This window comes from Balaenoptera borealis (assembly GCF_965194805.1).
Source record: "Balaenoptera borealis genome assembly, contig: HAP1_SCAFFOLD_420, whole genome shotgun sequence".
NCBI lineage: Eukaryota > Metazoa > Chordata > Mammalia > Artiodactyla > Balaenopteridae > Balaenoptera > Balaenoptera borealis.
In genome coordinates this window covers 196287-214412 of record NW_028123776.1, presented here as the reverse complement: position 1 = coordinate 214412, position 18126 = coordinate 196287, and the positions used below count along the sequence as shown (strand labels likewise).

Below are 18126 nucleotides of genomic sequence, written 5' to 3'. Positions count from 1 at the left end.
TGGCAGTTCAGTGGTTAGGACTCCACGCTTCCACTGCAGGGGGCATGGGTTGGATCCCTGGCTGGGGAGCTAAGATCCTGCATGCTGTGTGGAGTGGCCAAAAAAAAAAAAAAAAAGAACTAATTCAGAATTCAGAGTTGCTATAATATGCTACCTAAAATATCCTAAAAAGAGAGAAGAAAGACAAAAGAGCTTAAAACAATATTTGATAAAACAATGTTTGATAAAAAATATTAATCATAAGTTCCATGATGCTGATGAACCCCAAATAAACTTAATACAGATGCCCATACATAATACTTAACTACTAAAATTAAAGCATAGAAAGTGTTGAAAACAACAAGAGAAAACTCTTATTGGATACGGAAACAAAAATACTATAAATATGTGACTTCCCATAAGAAACTATGGAGGCCAGAGGACAGTGGAGTGAATGATGCATTCATAGAACAGGAAAAACACAAACAAAATTTGTCAACAAAGAATTCTATATGCAGCAAAATATCCATTAAAACAAAAATCAGTGTGAATAAAGACATGCCCAGAAAAGGAAAGACCGAGAAAATTTGTTACTAGCATACCTAATTTATAAGAAATGCTATAGGAAATCCTTCAAATGGAAAGAAAATACCTACAAAAAATAACTCAAAATTACATGAAGAGTCCAGAAATGATAAATATGTGGGTTAGTATGAAAGATGCATACATATACCTTTCTATGTCTTTTTTAAAGTTTCTTTAAAAATTACTTGTATAAATCATTAGTTGTAACACTTTAATTGTTCAGTTTATAGCATGTATAGATATAAAATATATGACTAAATATATGACAAGAATAACACGAAAAAGTAGGGAGGAAAAGGAAATACATTTTAGTAAATTACATTTCAATTCTTAAAGGAAACACACACAAACACACCTACCTCAAACTATCATTAAAAACTGTCAGTACATGGAAATATGCTTCACTCTCTGAAATGTCAATATACTATTACACATTGGAAACATAATAATTTATATAATCTTTTCTTATATTGATCAGATCTATTTCTAATATTTTTATTTTACAATAATACCACATTGGACATGCTTTATATATGTATTTGCAGTCTATTAAAAAGATTTCTAACAAGAAATACATGTTTGATATAAATTTGACATAGACAATGTGTAAACATTTTAATTTTGAGAGGAATTTAAATTGCCCCCGTTCGTAACACTAAGAGAGAAATTATTTTTCCTGTTCCTTTCTAACATAGAGCATTATGAAATTATTATTTACTATACCTGTGAACATAAGAAAATATATTTTGTGAACAATTTTTTTTATGTTCAATTGCCTGAATTTTAGGTTCAAGTCGAACTAGTTTTCATTTTCATTAATTTTTGGTACTTCTTTATCAGGAACTTCCTTTATACATCTGTTATTCTTTTGACTCTTCACTAATATTAAATTATTGGTCACATAGATTTTCTCACCTCTTTTCTTTGTCTATCACCTTAGTTATTGGTGTCTCTCATTATGGGACAGCGTTAACTTTTTCTGTAGTTCAATGTGTCAATATATTTCTTGTGGATTGGTCAGGACAAAAGGCAGCAGAAACATCTGTGAATTGATGTTGCTGAAAGCACAGAGCTGAGCACTGTTAAAATGAGGACAGTGGCTGGCAGAAACTGGAGAAATGTACAGGAAACAATTTTAATGGAACAACAGTATCCAGGGTCAGAACAGGGCAGCTACAATACATACTCCCAGTCAGGTACAAGCCATCCTGTGAGAGGAGAGGAGCTCTGGTTTGTGAGAACAATGTATAGCCCTCAAAATTTCCTGAGATTAAAGAAAGAAGGGTAGGCAAGAACAAAAATCTGCCTTTCTACGTTGGGGATTATTGAGGTGGAAGGTAATGAAAATATTATGTCAGCTATTAAGAAGATATCTATAATATACTACCTTTTAAAATACTTTTTCTCTGTACTGATACAACACAGAATATAGACAAATTTCTCTGTATTCTAAGATACATTTGAAGACAGTATAAATGTAAAATTTCATACTCGCTTATTTTTAATTATCAATAAATTGTAAAGCTTGTCTCATGTCATTAGCATATTAATTTTTAAAATTAAAGTGTATTTTTTGATAAGTTTATGAAACTCCATTATATTATTAGGACTGTATCTGTTTTATCTTTGGTATTTCATTTAGAGCAAACTTTGTTGTTGTTATTGTTTTTTGGCTGTGCTGCTCAGTTTGGGGAATCTTAGTTCCCTGACCAGGGATTGAACCCATGCCCCCTACAGTGGAAGCATGAATCCCTAACTGCTGGACCACCAGGGAATCCCCAAGCTTTGTTGCTTTCTATTCACTGATGACATTTTCAAGATTCCAATTTCTTAATCTTTAACTGAAGCCTGTAACCTTTTTTTTTTAATTTAATATAAATATATTTTGGAGTTTAAATCTTAAAAAAAAGGACTATTATAAATAAAATTAACTTACTTTTAAATACGTGAAAATAAACCTATACATAAATTCTGCAGGGTGTTGTCTAGATAATATTTAGATAAACTTAAGAAGTAACATATTCACGGAGAACACTGGAATCACAACTAACAGCTGAACAACCATCAATAAAGAAATGCTGGAACCTACCAAAAAAGACACCCTACATCCAAAGACAAAGGAGAAGCCACAACGAGATGGTAGGAGGGGCACAATCACAATAAAATCAAATCCCATACCCACCAAGTGGGCGACCCACAAACTGGAAAACAATTATACCACAGAAGCTCTCCCACTGGAGTGAAAGTTCTGAGCCCCATGTCAGGCTTCCCAGCCTAGGGGTCCAGCAATGGGAGGAAGAGTCCCCAGAGAATCCGGCTTTGAAGTTGAGAGAGATTTGATTGCAGGACTTCCACAAGACTGGGGGAAACAGAAACTCTACTCTTGGAGGCCACACACAAAATCTGTGTGCACCAGGACCCAGGAGAAAAAAGCAGTGACCCCATAAGAGACAGGACCAGACCTACCTGCTAACACCGGAGGTTCCCCTGCAGAGGCAGAGGATGGCTGTACCTCACTGTGGGGACAAAGACATTGGCAGCAGCAGTTCTGGGAAGTACTCACTGATGTGAGCCCTCCCAAACGCTGCCATTAGCACCACCAAACAGCCTGTAGCCTCCTCAGGCCAAACAACCAACAGGGAGGGAACAGAGCCCCACCCATCAGCAGACAAGCGGATTAAACTTTTATTGAGCATGGCCCTGCCCAAGATCCAGCTCTACCCACTACAAGTCCCTCCCATCAAGAAGATTGCACAAGACTCTTAGGTAGCCTCATCCACCAGAGGGAAGACAGCAGAAGCAAAAAGAACTAGAATATTGCATCCTGTAGAATGAAAACCACAATCACAGAAAGTTAGATGAAATGAAACAGCAGATGATTATGTCTTAGGTGAAAGAACAAGATAAAACCCCAGAAAACAACTAAATGAAGTAGAGACAGGCAACCTTCTGGAAAAAGAATTAAGAATAATGAGAGTGAAGATGATCCAGAATCTCAGAAAAAGAGTGGAAGCAAGGATTAAGAAGATGCAAGAAATGTTCAACAAAGACCTAGAAGAATTAAAGAACAAAACAAACAGACTTGAACAATACAATAACTGAAATGAAAAACGCACTAGAAGGAATCAATAGCAGAATAACTGAGGCAGAAGAACCCATAAGTGACATGGAAGACAGAATGGTGGAAATCACTACCACAGAACAGAATAAAGAAAAAATAATGAAAAGAAATGAAGACAGTTTGAGAGACCTCTGGGACAACATTAAATGCACAAACATTCGCGTTACAGGGTACCAGAAGGACGAGACAGAGAAAGGACCTGAGAAAATACTTGAAGAGATAACAGCTGAAAACTTCCCTAACATGGGAAAGGAAATAGTCACCCAAGTCCAGGAAGAGTCCCAGGCAGGATAAATGCAAGGAGGAACATGCCAAGACACATAGTAATCAAATTGGCAAAAATTAAAGACAAAGAAAAAATATTAAAAGCAACAAGGGAAAAACAACAAATAACATACAAGGGAACTCCCATAAGGTTTTCAGCTGATTTATCAGCAGAAACTCTGCAGGCCAGAAGGGAGCAGCAGGATATACTTAAAGTGATGAAAGGGAAGAAACTACAACCAAGAATACTCTACCCAGCAAGGCTCTCATTCAGATTTGATGGAGAAATCAAAAGCGTTACAGACAAGCAAAAGCTAAAAGAATTAAGCATCACCAGACCAGCTTTGCAACAAATGCTAAAGGAACTCCTCTAGGCGGGAAAGAGATCAGCAACTTAAAACAAGCTTGTACATTCATAGACTGCTATATCAAAATCTCATAAAAACAGCAAACCCAAACTACAATAGATACACACACAAAAAAGCAAAAGCAACGCAAACTTAACACTAAAGGTGGTCATCAAGTCACAAGAGAACAAAACAGGAAGGAAGAAAAAAGACCTACAAAAACAAACCCAAAACAATGAAGAAAATGGCAACAGGAACATATATATTGATAATTACCTTCAATGTAAATGGATTAAACGTGCCAACCAAAAGACAGCCTGGCTGCATGGGTACAAACACAAGACCCGTATATACGCTGTCTGCAAGAGACCCACTTCACACCTAGGGACACATACCGACTGAAGGCGAGGGGGTGGAGACTGTACCCCATACAAAGTGAAATCAGAAGAAAGCTAGAGCAGCAACACTCATATCAGACAAAATAGACCTTTAAAATAAAAACTGTTATAAGAGACAAAGAAGGATACTACATAATGATCGAGGGAAGATATAACAACTGTAAATATATATGCACCCAACATAGGAGCACCTCAATACATAAGGCAAATACAAACAGCCATGAATGGAGAAATCAACAGTAACACAATAATAGGCGGGACGTTAACACCCCACTTCTATCAATGGACAGATCATCCAGACAGAAAACCAATAAGGAAACACAGGCCTTAAATGACACATGAGGCCAGGTGGACTTAATTATAGTAAATACTACAATTAGACTTGAAATGTGGTTCACCTCGTCATGTTTTCAAGAATTCAGAATTATAACATTATTTCTGTGACTTTAGTGAGCATCTTATTATGAATTAGGGGAAAAAGTATAATCTCTCTCTGGAGTGCATTTTGGCTATGTTTGCCTGCACATTAGAATTTTATAAGATGTGCAGTCCTTCTACTTCCTTTTATTTAAAAAATGAGTCCACATTTTTTTTTGAGAGATGGTATCAGGTGAGAAGATCCTATTTCAGTACTCCAACACTTTTCAACCACTCAGTTTCCTGACATTTTTCCCTTCCTGGGTAGCATCAAAAGGCAGTATTGTGGATGTTCTGAGATCTCTATCTCTGTATCTTCTCCAGTTTCAGATCAGGCTGTTGAATGTATTGTGGATATTGAGAAACGTTTGTTTCTTTCCACTGTGACCTTTCTGATATTTCCCTTGAGAGGCAGTTAACAAAACATTAACCAGAATTTTCAGGCTTAGTGTTGCTTTGTAAATTAAGAAACATGCAGGGCTCCCAATGTGTTTCAGGATGCTATGTATTACTGGAAGCAAATACAATCATTCTCTTCTCACTGGCTTCAGAAACCTTGACATCTCTGTCTTTGTATCTTGGTTTAAAAAATATGTTGAAAATCATATTTAAGACCTCACCATTTAGGACTTCCCTGGTGGCGCAGTGGTTAAGAATCCACCTGCCAATGCAGGGGACACGGGTCTGAGCCCTGGTCCAGGAAGATCCCACATGCCGTGGAACAACTAAGCCCGTGGTCCACAACCACTGAGCCCGCGTGCCACAACTACTGAAGTCTGCACGCCTAGAGCCTGTGCTCCACAACAAGAGAAGCCACCGCAATGAGAAGCCCACGCACCGCAAAGAGCAGCCCCCACTCACCACAACTAGAGAAAGCCCACGCGAAGCAACAAAGACCCAACGCAGCCAAAAATAAATAAATAAATAAAGATTCTGTGTTTTTTTTTTTTAAAAAAGATCTCGTCATTTATCAAGAAAGCATGGATGATGGCCTTTATACTTAATACAATAACCCCAAATACTGAATTAACACGTGCATTGTTATTTAACCCTGAAAATATTCTTTCTCACAACTGTTAATAATCTTTACGGTACCATCATCAAGAAAGAAAGTTACTATAGAGAAATATCCCATGCCAATACTCTATAACATAATAACACTTTTGAGCCAAAATCTTGTAGAGATGTTTTAAGTAATATGAAGAAAATATTTGCAAAGCACATCAAGTTGTTTGGAAGTTCAATGTCAGAACAAACTATATTAAGAAGTAAAACACAATTGGGGGTAGATTATAGAGGGTATACTTTATTATTTATCTACAATGATCTGCTGCATGTATATTGACAATTCCACTAAGTCTCACATTTCCTGTCTGTAAAAATTAAGGGATTTCATAATTTTCTAATGTTCCTGTGAAAATGTTAAGAAAATATATGGCTTATTTAGAGATTATGTTTTAATGTCATGAAAAGAATTTGTGTTATATTTAAATTAGAAAACTTCCCTTGGAGTTATTCAAGTTAAAATTATATCTATGGATAAAAACAGATTGGTGCCTACTGGATTTTTTAAAGGAAGAATAATCTTGTGAAAAAGTTTAAAAATCAAATTTTAATTTGTGGGTCTGTGTTTGTATCTTCTTTTTGATTAAATTTTATATTTTCTCTGCAAAACACTGTATCTTTCACCCTATATCATCTTTTCTGAAACATGTACATACAATTATATAAATTGCATTATTCCAAAAAATGATTTTAAAGCTTTAGCAACGTAATGATTTTACTAAAGATACTTTTCCTTGAGCAGTTTTTGTCTACAGAAGTAGGCACTGGAATATATGGCACTCTTACATAGTAAATCCCATAATGAAGATACACAAAGGGCAGCGGAAAAGCAGCATGCGGTGCAGCTATATTTTCCTGGTGGGACAGAGAATTGTATACACAATGTTAATTTTTCAACTTGAAGTATGTAAAGTTTTATACAAAGATAAGGGTGCAAATTTATTTTAAGAATAAAGAGCGGGCTGCCCTGGTGGCGCAGTGGTTGAGAACCTGCCTGCTAATGCAGGGGACACGGGTTCGAGCCCTGGTCTGGGAAGATCCCACATGCCACGGAGCAGCTGGGCCCGTGAGCCACAACTACTGAGCCTGCGCGTCTGGAGCCTGTGCCCCGCAACGGGAGGGGCCGCGATAGTGAAAGGCCCGCGCACCGCGATGAAGAGCGGTCCCCGCACCGCGATGAAGAGTAGCCCCCGCTTGCCTCAACTAGAGAAAGCCCTCGCACGAACCGAAGACCCAACACAGCCAAAAATAAATAAATAAAGTAGCTATAAAAAAAAATTAAAAAAAAAAAAAGAGAGAAACATTATGAAAAAAAAAAAGAATAAAGAGCACACCTTGTAAATCATGGAGCTGTAAAAGCACGATTACTTCAGGTCATAGCACTATATTCTGTGTGACTTGAGTGGAAAATAAAGCAGAAAAGGCAATATGGAGCTGGGAGCTTTGAATACCTTGATAAAGAGATTTAAAATGGAAAATCTTTACTTATTTATAACAAGAATGAGTAAGAGTGAAATCATTAGATAAGGACTGGTCTTTAGAGAAATAAGTATGGGGCAATGTAAGCAAAAAAAAATTTATATTATTTGTGTTACACCAGTCTAATGGATAAGTTGAATATATATAATCTGAGTTAGATATTATCTTAAAACTAACATAAGTATGAGATTTCTAAAAGTCTTTGTATCAAATCATCCTATCCCAGGGCTATAAGCTATTCTACATTACCCTATGCACCCTGCATACCACACATTAACACACACACACACACACACACACGCACATCACAATCATCACTGCCATCCACAAAAGAATCATCAAATGTAATTATCAGAGATGAAAATATAGATAAATTCTGGAAGTAAGATATTTTATCTACCCCATAAGAAAGAGTATAACTTTCATATTCTAAATATTTGCAGTTGTGCTCAATTTGAAAAATAGGTGAAAGTAGGAAATTCTCAGTGAAATAAGATGACTAGAAAAGTAAGAAAGATATGATAAGAGATGCAGGTGTGCAGGTTACAGAACAGTCCACCAGATTCTAATAAGATAACAGTAGGGGCAAAAATCAATAATCATTGTTCTGTATTTACATGCCACTTTAGAACTGAAGTTATTAATATATATTTGCTAGGTTATTTGATCCTCACAACTGTTCTGAGGCAGGGAAAAACAGACTTGAAATGAAACCAGAACTCCTGTAAATAGATGCATTATGCACCAAACTATAAAATTACATACATTCATATGCTTTACCTACTCTATTTTTTTTTTCTTTTTTGCTTCTTTAAAATTTGATAATAATGGGCTTTCCTGGTGGCGCAGTGGTTAAGAGTCAGTCTGCCAGCGCAAGGGACACGGATTCGAGCCCTGGTCTGGGAAGATCCCACATGCTGCGGAGCAACTAAGCCCGTGAGCCACAACTACTGAGCCCGCAAGCCACAACTACTGAAGCCCTCGCGCCTGGAGCCTGTGCTCCGCAACAAGAGAAGTCACCGCAATGAGAGGCCCGCACACCTCAGAGAGGAGTAGCCCCCCTCGCCGCAACTAGAGAAAGCCTGCACGCAGCAACGAAGACCCAATGCAGCCAAAAATAAATAAATAAAATAAATTTATTTTTAAAAATTTGATAATACAGCCCATCTTTTAATATGAAGCATTTTGTTCAGATAAGCATTTGATTTCATTAATGAAATAGGCACAAGTAATTATAAAATAGATATTCACACCATTAGATTAGATCTGGATAATTTATATAATATCTTAAGTTTATTAAGAAGTGTTAATATAATTCAGATAGGAAATAGCATCTTACATATTGTATGAGTTTCCTATGACCGCTGTAACAAATTAGTATAAACTTGGTGGCTTAAACAATAAACATTTATTCTTTCACAGTTTAGGAGGCCAAAAGTTTGACATCAGTATCACTGGGCTAAATGTTGGCAGGGCCACAATCCCTCTGAAGACTCAGGGTCGAATCTGCCCCTTGCCTTTTCCAGCTGATACTGCCAACATTCCTTGGTCTGTACCAGATCACTCCAATCTTTGCCTCCATAGTCACACTGCCTTCCTGCCATGTGTCTCATCTCTGTCTCCTTCTTATATGGATATGTGTGATTAAATTTAGGGATCACCCATGTAACCTGGATACTCTCCTCATCTCAACATGTACATTTTAATGAGGTCTGCAAAAGCCTTGCAAAAGCTTTTCATTTTTCCCAAATAAAGTAACAAGTACCTTGTGAGTACTTGCTCAAGGGATTAGATCTTGATATCTTTGGTGGGCATAATTCAGCCTACTACAGTCTTCTCTCTGGCCTCCAATGATTCATGTCTATCTATAACAGATGCAAAATATATTCACCCATGCCAAGATCCCCAAAATTCTCAACACAGTAAAGCATCAACACAAGTCCAAAATGTCGCCTAAATACTAGTTCCAAAATTGCAAATCTCATCATCTAAATCAGTTAAATTAAGATTGTATTAGACCCTGGGTATGATCCATCCTGAGACAAAATTTTCCTCCATCTCTATACCTGTGAAACTAGAAAGTTATCTGCTGCAAAATACAACTGTGCAACTAGAAAGTTATCTGCTGCCAAAATACAACTGAGGGATAGACACAGTATAATATTTATAGACATTCCCATTCCAAAAGGGAGAAAATGGAAGAAAGGATTCACAAATTCCAAGCAATTTCATAATCAAGAAGGGCAGATTCTCAGTAAGTTTTAAGACCTGGGAACAATCCTCTGTACCTTGACTCCAACATCTGCAACACAGCTCCATCTTCTGTTGCTGTGATTTTGGCTTACATCTCTTCTTCTGAGCCCACTGCTATGACCTCTGGGCCCAAGTCTCTGCCTTCAGAATCATCTTTCCTTTTACTTCAGAGGGAACATATGTGTGCTTCTCAGTAGTTTTATCACCCAATTGCCTGCCTGTAGAGTTTTGGTAGTTCAAAGGCCTTTCTTCATTTTATCCTGTGTTATCCATTCCAGTCCAATCTGGTAGTGTTTATGGTGGTACAACATTCTCAAAAACCTTTTCAGGTTGCCCAGGTATATCACAGGGATTCACACCTTTAGCCACAGCATCCTCCACAGATCTTTGGTTTGATAATCCCATCTTTATTCAAGGCTTCTTCTGGTTGAGTGACTTCATGAGCCATTTATGTAATCTCTTCAGCACTAGTAGCAGGTTATCCAGACATGCCATGGGCTTCTCTCCAAAGTATACTTTCCTAACAGTTACTATCCTAATTTTATCATATTTTGCCATCTGATAGGCTGTTTCCCAAATCATCAAGTGATGGTTCCCTTTTGCTTAAGCTTTTTTTTTTCTTAATTTATATTTGTCTGCTTGCATTTTGATATTATCAGGTTAACACCTTCAATGCTTTGCTTGGAATTAACCTCAGATAAATATCCAAGTTCCTTGCTTACAAGTTTTGCTTCTTCAAACAGCTGTAGAACACAATTCAGCTATTTCTGTCACTATATAGCAAGATTCGCCTTTCCCTCGGTTTCCAGTGGTATGTTCCTTATTTCCTTCTGAGCCCTTTCCTTTAACCCACATTTCTACCAACAGTCTGTTTATGTGCATCTAGATGTTTTCTATAATGTGGCAAAAAATTCTTCCAACCTCTATACATTATTTGATTCCAAAGCCCCTTCCATATTTTCAGGCATTTATTACACAATATCCTATATCCCTGTACCTAAATCTATAGTAATTTTCTAAGGGTCGTTAAACAAATCACTACAAACTTGGTGACTTAAAAGAACATACATTTTATTGTCTCATTGTTCTGGAGGCCAGAAGTCCAGCATCAGTGTTACTAGATCAAAATCAAAGTGTTGGCAGGGCTTCACTCCCTCCAAAGCTCTAGGGGAAAATCTGTTGCTTGCCTCCTCCAGCTTCTAGTGTCTGCCAGCATTCCTTGGCTTGTGTTACATTACTCTAGTCTCTGACTTCATCTTCACAGTACCTTGTGTATTTCAAATCTCCTTCTGCCTCCCTCTTGTAAAGATATATGTGATTGCATTTGGGATCCATGACTTAAGATCCTTAACTTAAACACATGTGTAAAAAAGACCATTTTTTTTCCCCTAAATAAGTTGACATTTACAGGTTCCAGGCATTAGGATCTGATACCTTTGAAGAGTGTTTTTTAGTCTACTATACATACTTTACATAACACTGCTTTTCAAAAAGCAGTTTCATTTTATTTAATTTCATGAAAATTTTGCTATTATTACCCTGCAGATTTCAGAAGTTTTCCCTTCCTAATAACGCATAATCTTATCCTAATTATTGAAATAACTAAAGAATAATCAAATTTTTCAGAATTCTGAAAATCATTTAAGGGATGTTAGAGCAGATACTATTTTATTGTTTTATTTTCCTATTGATACATAACATATAGGCTTTCTCTAGAAAAATGGTGCTTTCTCAGTGGGCTGTTAGTCTTATTTACATTTTATTCTCAGGCATTCAGTAAATGGCTTATCATGTGATTATCATTAAAGACTTAGATTATTGCATTATAAAATGGAACATTCCTTTTATATTTTAAAACACATAAGAGTTCATTACCTTCTGACAACAGCCACAGCTAGAACATTAATGCATATATTTAATATTCTCTGTTAAGCAGCAGGTTATTTCAAGACAACCTGCTGATTTGAAGTAATGGGATGATACAAAAGTATAGCAATTATAGGTGTACTATCTGCAGAAATTGCCAGTCCCTGTATTTCAGCTCATTATCTACAAGCTTCTTCAAAGGACCAAATGAGTCTCCATCACTTGCTCCTGGGGAGTGAAGCTGTTGCGATTTGATTTTGGAATGATATCTCCAGAAGTATAAAATACTTGTATTTTGAAATGGAGATACTTACTCTCTCACAGATCTGCCTGGTGACACTCTCTGCTTATCTTAAGTGTACATTCAGTATGAATCACTTAGGAAATCTGAACCAGCAGAAAGCAAGATCCTTTCTGCTCACTTGTTAGTTAAATGCAAATACAGAGCATAATTAGGGTCTTGTTTCTGGGATATAAGAGTATGCGTATTTGAATAAAGAAGTGTCATAACACAAAATAGCGTCAGACATAATAAAGTAGACTTTGGAACCACATTGTTTGAGGTGAACTCTACCTATGCCGCCAACTAGCCGTGTGACATTGATCAAGTTATTTTTCTCCTCTTCAGTAAAATAGGAAAAGCGCCTCTGGTCAATTGTATTATTCTTTCAAATTATTTTCTGCTTTCACAAGAAGCTCATACAACACCTCCTGGTGTCATAGTGCTTTCAGACCCCCTCCACGTGGGAGGAATACACACCACTACACCACTGACATCAGAATTAATCATGTGACTTGCCTTTGGCCAATCAAATGTGAATGGGTGGAATGCACCACTCCACAGCAGAAGCTTTATGAATCATGAAGTTCTGCCTTCACCTACCCCACTCTTGCACTAGGACAGCATGTTTCAGATGGAAGTTGATGTTTAAACCTGAATCTTAGAGTTAAGAAGTTGTGATAAATAGAGCTGCAGCCAACCCACAGACAGTACATACATGAGCAAAATATCAATCGCCCTTTTGTAAGCTACTAAGATATTGATGGTAATGGAGAATTGCACATAACCTAGCAAATCTGTATAACAGTAGTATCTACTTCATGTTCTTATTTGAGTAAGGCTCAGAGAAAGCAGTCAATAATAAGCCAGGTACACAGAAGTACAGAAATATGTTTTGTTATTATTACTACTGTTATATTTTAGAAATCCAAGGAGTGACAGTGTAAGAAATGATCACACATTAGATTTTAAAGGTGTAAGAAATAAATTCTGTTTCACTGGTTGTAATATACTCTCCTAAGTCTAGGAATGACGGGTATGATTTTCCAAATTCTATTGGGGAATAACAATAGAAACTGACTTTTGGAGGTGTGAGTTTTCAAATACTCATGAGATTTATTCATTCAAAAGAATCAGATAATCTCCCAAATCTTTCATATTTCAGACAACACTGCCACTGCCTCTTCCTCCCCAACAACAAAACCAGTGAATGCATTATTTCCAGGGCTGTGTTCATTCTTTGTACTCTCAAATATGTTTAACAAGATTTCATTTGGAATAGGATAAAAGTAGCTTTCAATAATGATTCTTTAATAGTAAAAATGAACTTTAAAATGATTTGCTGCACTATTCATGTAACAAGCAGGAACACAAGGGGATAAAAAAATTGTTTGAGAAAGTCACAATAATGCCCTGTTCTGCCACGAAATTCTGGTCCTATCCCATCAACTCTCATCTATTTGAAATTGAAGTGGCCACACGTCTTCTGAACTTCAAGAGACTCTAATTTAAGTACAAGTGATAATTCCTGTGCCACTGTGTTTTTATTCATTGTTCTATAATTTAGTATGTATCACTCTAAGTAGATCATTAGATCCTTATGAGCAGGAATTGATCCTCTACTTCTATGTATCTACCATTGGCCCTAGATGACTGGTCAAATTAAGTCATTTGTTTAATTTCACCCTATCCATTAACAGATTACAGTCAACCCTCTGTATCTGCAAGTTCTAGATCTGCAGATTCAACCAACTGCAGATCAAAACTATTCAAAAAAAATCCAGGAAATTCCAAAAAGCAAAACTTAAAGTTGCCTCCCACAGAAACTATTTACATATCACTCACATTATATTCGGTGTTATAAGTAATCTAGAGATGATTTAAAGTATACAGGAGGATGTGCATAAGTTATATGAAAACACTACACCATTTTGTAGAAGGAACTTGGGCATCCGAGGAGTTTGGCATCCTAGGGGGGTCCTGGAACCAATCCCTTGTGAGAAACTACTGTCCTGTATACGGAATGTTAACGTAGAGCAACTAAGAAGAAAAGTATTTTATTTCCTCATTCTTACGGCTTGCTTGGTTCCACCCATTTCCAAAATCCATCAGCCCAACTCCTTTGGTGGTCTCCTTATGAAGGAGGAATTTCTAGATTCTCAAATGTAGAAACTTGCTTTTGGTAGCATTGTCCTTCTACAATGTTCATTCTAGAACTCAATAATAAGTCAAATAAATATTTCATTTGCAAAGGAGCACTTATTTAAATGTTTATAATCAATGTAAAAGTAACTTTAGAGATATAATTGATCTGGTAATGTCAAATGCCAGCTGAAATTTCTGTCTTGCCCTGATTGCCATTTAGAAATTAGGAGTACAAATCAACTGAACTTTTCCAGGGTCAATTGTGCTTTTAAAAGATTTTTATTTATTATTAATATGTGTTGAGTACCAGTGATACATGAAACATTACAGGAGAGCTAAATTTATATATAATGACTATTTGATTATGAAACTACATAAAAGAGACTGACTATAATGTTGCTGTTCCTCATATCTATAAAATAATTATTTTGCTCCAAACAGTACATTAGGTGCATGCATTTCCTCATTTAACCAATGCAATGACTCAATATAGTAAGTATAATTATAAATCCAGAATTATGAAGGGGTTAAAGAGCCTTAAGTGTCTTTATCAACGCCACAGAGCTAGGACTTGGCAGTCAACAGAAGATAGGTTTATATCATTGAAAACGAGTTTATATCACTGCAAATTCTGAGTTTTAAGTGTTACAATATTTGCCTTCTTTTACTTCATCCGTATAATATTGAGTAGAAAACAGGCTTTCACTTTTGTTTTGGTTTTAGGATGAAAGTAATGCATGTTCATTAAAGAAATATGTGAAAAGTGTGGAATAGCATAAATGAACTGACGAAAGAAAATATATAATGCCAGCAGCTTATTTTCCTTAGTCTTTTTTCAGTGCTTTATGTTGGCGTTCAGATCAATACGCACGTGCGCGCACACACACACACACACACACACACACACACACACACACAATCTGTAACACTGTATGTCAAAGCTTTCACTTAATATTATGGCATAAGCAGTTTTTAAATCATTGACTATCCTCATAAAATACCGGTAATTTGATGCATAAGAACTTCATCATGTAATTATACACAATAAATATCGTGTTATTGTTACATTTAAGTGTGTTTTCTATCTTGAAAAAAGGAAGATTCACTGACATTACAAGTGTGTGGGATTTAGGCGTCTGCTCATTTTTTCAGAATGCTGTGAATACTAGGTCAAAAGGAATGAACACTTTTAAATCTCTAGACAGCTCTTGAAAAATTTGCATTTTTAAAGATACATGGAATACCATTTATAAGTAAAAGATACAAAGAGATACAAAGGAGTTCAGGGTAACTTTTACCTAGAGAAATGTTAGAGCTAATACAGAGGAAGAAATCTTCAGTGGGATCTTTGAGGATAAGAATTTCTACATAAAAATAATTCTATAAATACTTATTAAGTACCTCTCATAAGCAAGCCATTGCATTATGCAGTTATTGGTCTTTTTACTCAGTCATCTGCCTTTTGTCAATCATGTTATCCTTCTGTGAGAAGATTTTCATTTGTTAGATGGTTTGTTTTTTGCTATTTTGAAATTGCTATTCATGTGGTCATTAATTCAATATATATTCCAGTGTGAATTACATGGCAGGTATCATTCTAGATGCTGGAACATAGTGAACAAAACAAAACTAACAAAAAATATCTGGCCTGCGTGTTGCTTATATTCCACTGATAATGGAACCCTTGACCAGATGGGAAGGAGCAAACATTTGTGTTAGTGAAGTTATAAGTTCTTGGGTTTATATACCTTCTCCTAATATTTTCTTTAAGTGATTTAAAATAGTAAATAAAATGTACAGTGCCCATGGTAACCTTATCAGGTAAAAGGATGAGAAAGGAGATCCAAGAAACAGTGCGTCATGGGACAAAGGTATAAATGGCACATGGTTTTCAGGTAACAATAAACTATAGGGTTTGAGAAAATGTAATCATACACTACACACTGATACTGGATATGGTAGCTTGGTACAGACTCTAAAATTTTATAAGGGAAGGGAATTATTAGATTTTTGTTCTAGAAAGGTAATTTTGGTGACTAGGGGGAGAAAAGTTATGAGTAAGCAAGGGGTAAGACCATAGGTGTCAGACTAGGAAGACATTATTCAACTGCCACTAAAGTCAAAGTGTAACTTGATGGTTCTGAATTAAGACCATGGCTGTGGAAATGGAGAATGAAGAGGTAATCAGAAGAAAATCAATATTTGGTAAAAGAAGCACTTGAAAACGTGTTTCAAGATATTTTGAGATATTGCTGTACTTCTGTGTCAGAGGTTTTCTCAGTTCTTGGCAGTCCCTCACCCTCCTGTGAGGGACTAGTACATCCTTCTGTGCCAAGTGCCAAGGGCATGGTATGGTACTGGAGCCAGAGGAACTTTATTTGAAATATTGTCCTGTCATTTACTAAATTTGTGACTGTTTGACTCTATTGCACAGTTTACTGAGCCTTTGCTTCAGAATCGAAAAGTAGAGAAATAATTATGCCATACTCACAAGTACTTTAGGTATATTAAAACATATTATACGTACGAAATAATTTATAATGTATAAATTGCTATATACAATTCTACTGAGTATAGAAGAAAATAAATTTATACATAGGCCAACTTTTTATTTATTCCTATTAATAAATTATCCTGATACTTATCCTCTGTCTATAAATGTATTCAGAATTATTTAAAACATTTTTGGGGTCTGTTTTGTGGATTTTATGGTGTAAGTGTCTCAACTCCAATATGGCAAATGTGAGGAAGTAAATAAATTCATTTTTTAAGGATTATTGCATTTTTCTGCCCCCCGGCTGACCTATGACATAATTATAGTTTAGATAACTAAAACCAGTGCCTATGTTTTGTGTCTACTTCTCTGTTTCTAATTAAACATTTTGTCTATCTAAGTGTCACTGTGGAAGGCAATAAATTAATTCCTTCAGATATGTTTCCAACTGATATTGAATAATATGGCATTCCATTTTATTTGCTTTTAATGTTGTCACTTTCATAGTGAATACAAGAAGTGATGACAGGGTGTCAGGGAAGGCATTTTTGGACAATGGGTTGCTTCCTTCTAATCCACATAAGTGGAAAGAAGAAAATGCCACACAGTTGCAGGGTTTCAATTATTGGTGAAGATTTCTGCATAATTCAGTTGCCTACATAAATTTTCCCTAACGTTTCCAAGATAAAATAATAAATAAATATTGTGTATGTTTATCGCTTTATGCTCAAAATAGAGTTATTTCAAAACAATAGAGTTTAAACAAAAAAGCCGTTGAATCTGGACATGCGGGGACACCAGCCGGGAGCCGGGCCGGTCTGGGGCGAGCGGAGGGGACCGCGAGGCTCCCACGGGCAGGCATGCAGTGCACCGGAGCGTCAAGCCGCCCGTCCTCCCCGCGCCCCGCACCGTCGCCCTCGCACCGCCCAGTCGGCGCCCCGCGGTTCCCGGGGAGCAACGAGGCCACGCCGCCGCCCGCCGCCCCCGCCAGCGCAGACCCCCGCCCTCGGGGCCTCGAGCACGCCGGGCACGCCGGAGAGCACGGACGGCCCCGCGGGTACGGAGAAGCGGCGGCTCCTGGGAGCCGGCCGCCTGACGTACCTGCGGCGGCCTCACGCTCGGGTCCGCCCGGTCCGGGATAACGGCGCCTCCGCGGCGAACACGCCTGGATCTCCATGGGGGGTGTTTGCTCCCAACGCTCGCGATCCGGGCGGGGAGACCAACGACCTGGAGCGCCGGCCCCGCCGGCCGTGCGTGCCCTGCGTGCGCGCTCTGGACTCCCAACGCTCGCGATCCGGGCGGGGAGACCAACGGCCTGGAGCGCCGGCCCCGCCGGCCGTGCGTGCCCTGCGTGCGCGCTCTGGACTCCCAACGCTCGCGATCCGGGCGGGGAGACCAACGGCTTGGAGCGCCGGCCCCGCCGGCCGTGCGTG

The 18126-nt window shown here is 37.5% G+C and overlaps 1 protein-coding gene across 11 annotated transcripts in view; it reads right to left on the bottom strand.

Moving 5' to 3' along the window:
- Positions 1–17926, bottom strand: part of LOC309621421 (serine/threonine-protein kinase MARK2-like) — a 445069-nt gene extending 427143 nt beyond the window's left edge. For 5 of the 11 annotated variants that reach the window (XR_014240002.1, XR_014240003.1, XR_014240004.1 and 2 more), the window contains exon 1: positions 17795–17905. The gene's annotated coding sequence lies outside the window, so the exon portion shown is untranslated. Of the gene's footprint in view, positions 1–17794 lie in introns of all 11 variants that reach the window. The other 6 variants (XM_082408911.1, XM_082408913.1, XM_082408917.1 and 3 more) reach the window with 5 other exon arrangements.
- Positions 17927–18126: the final 200 nt, after the last annotated feature.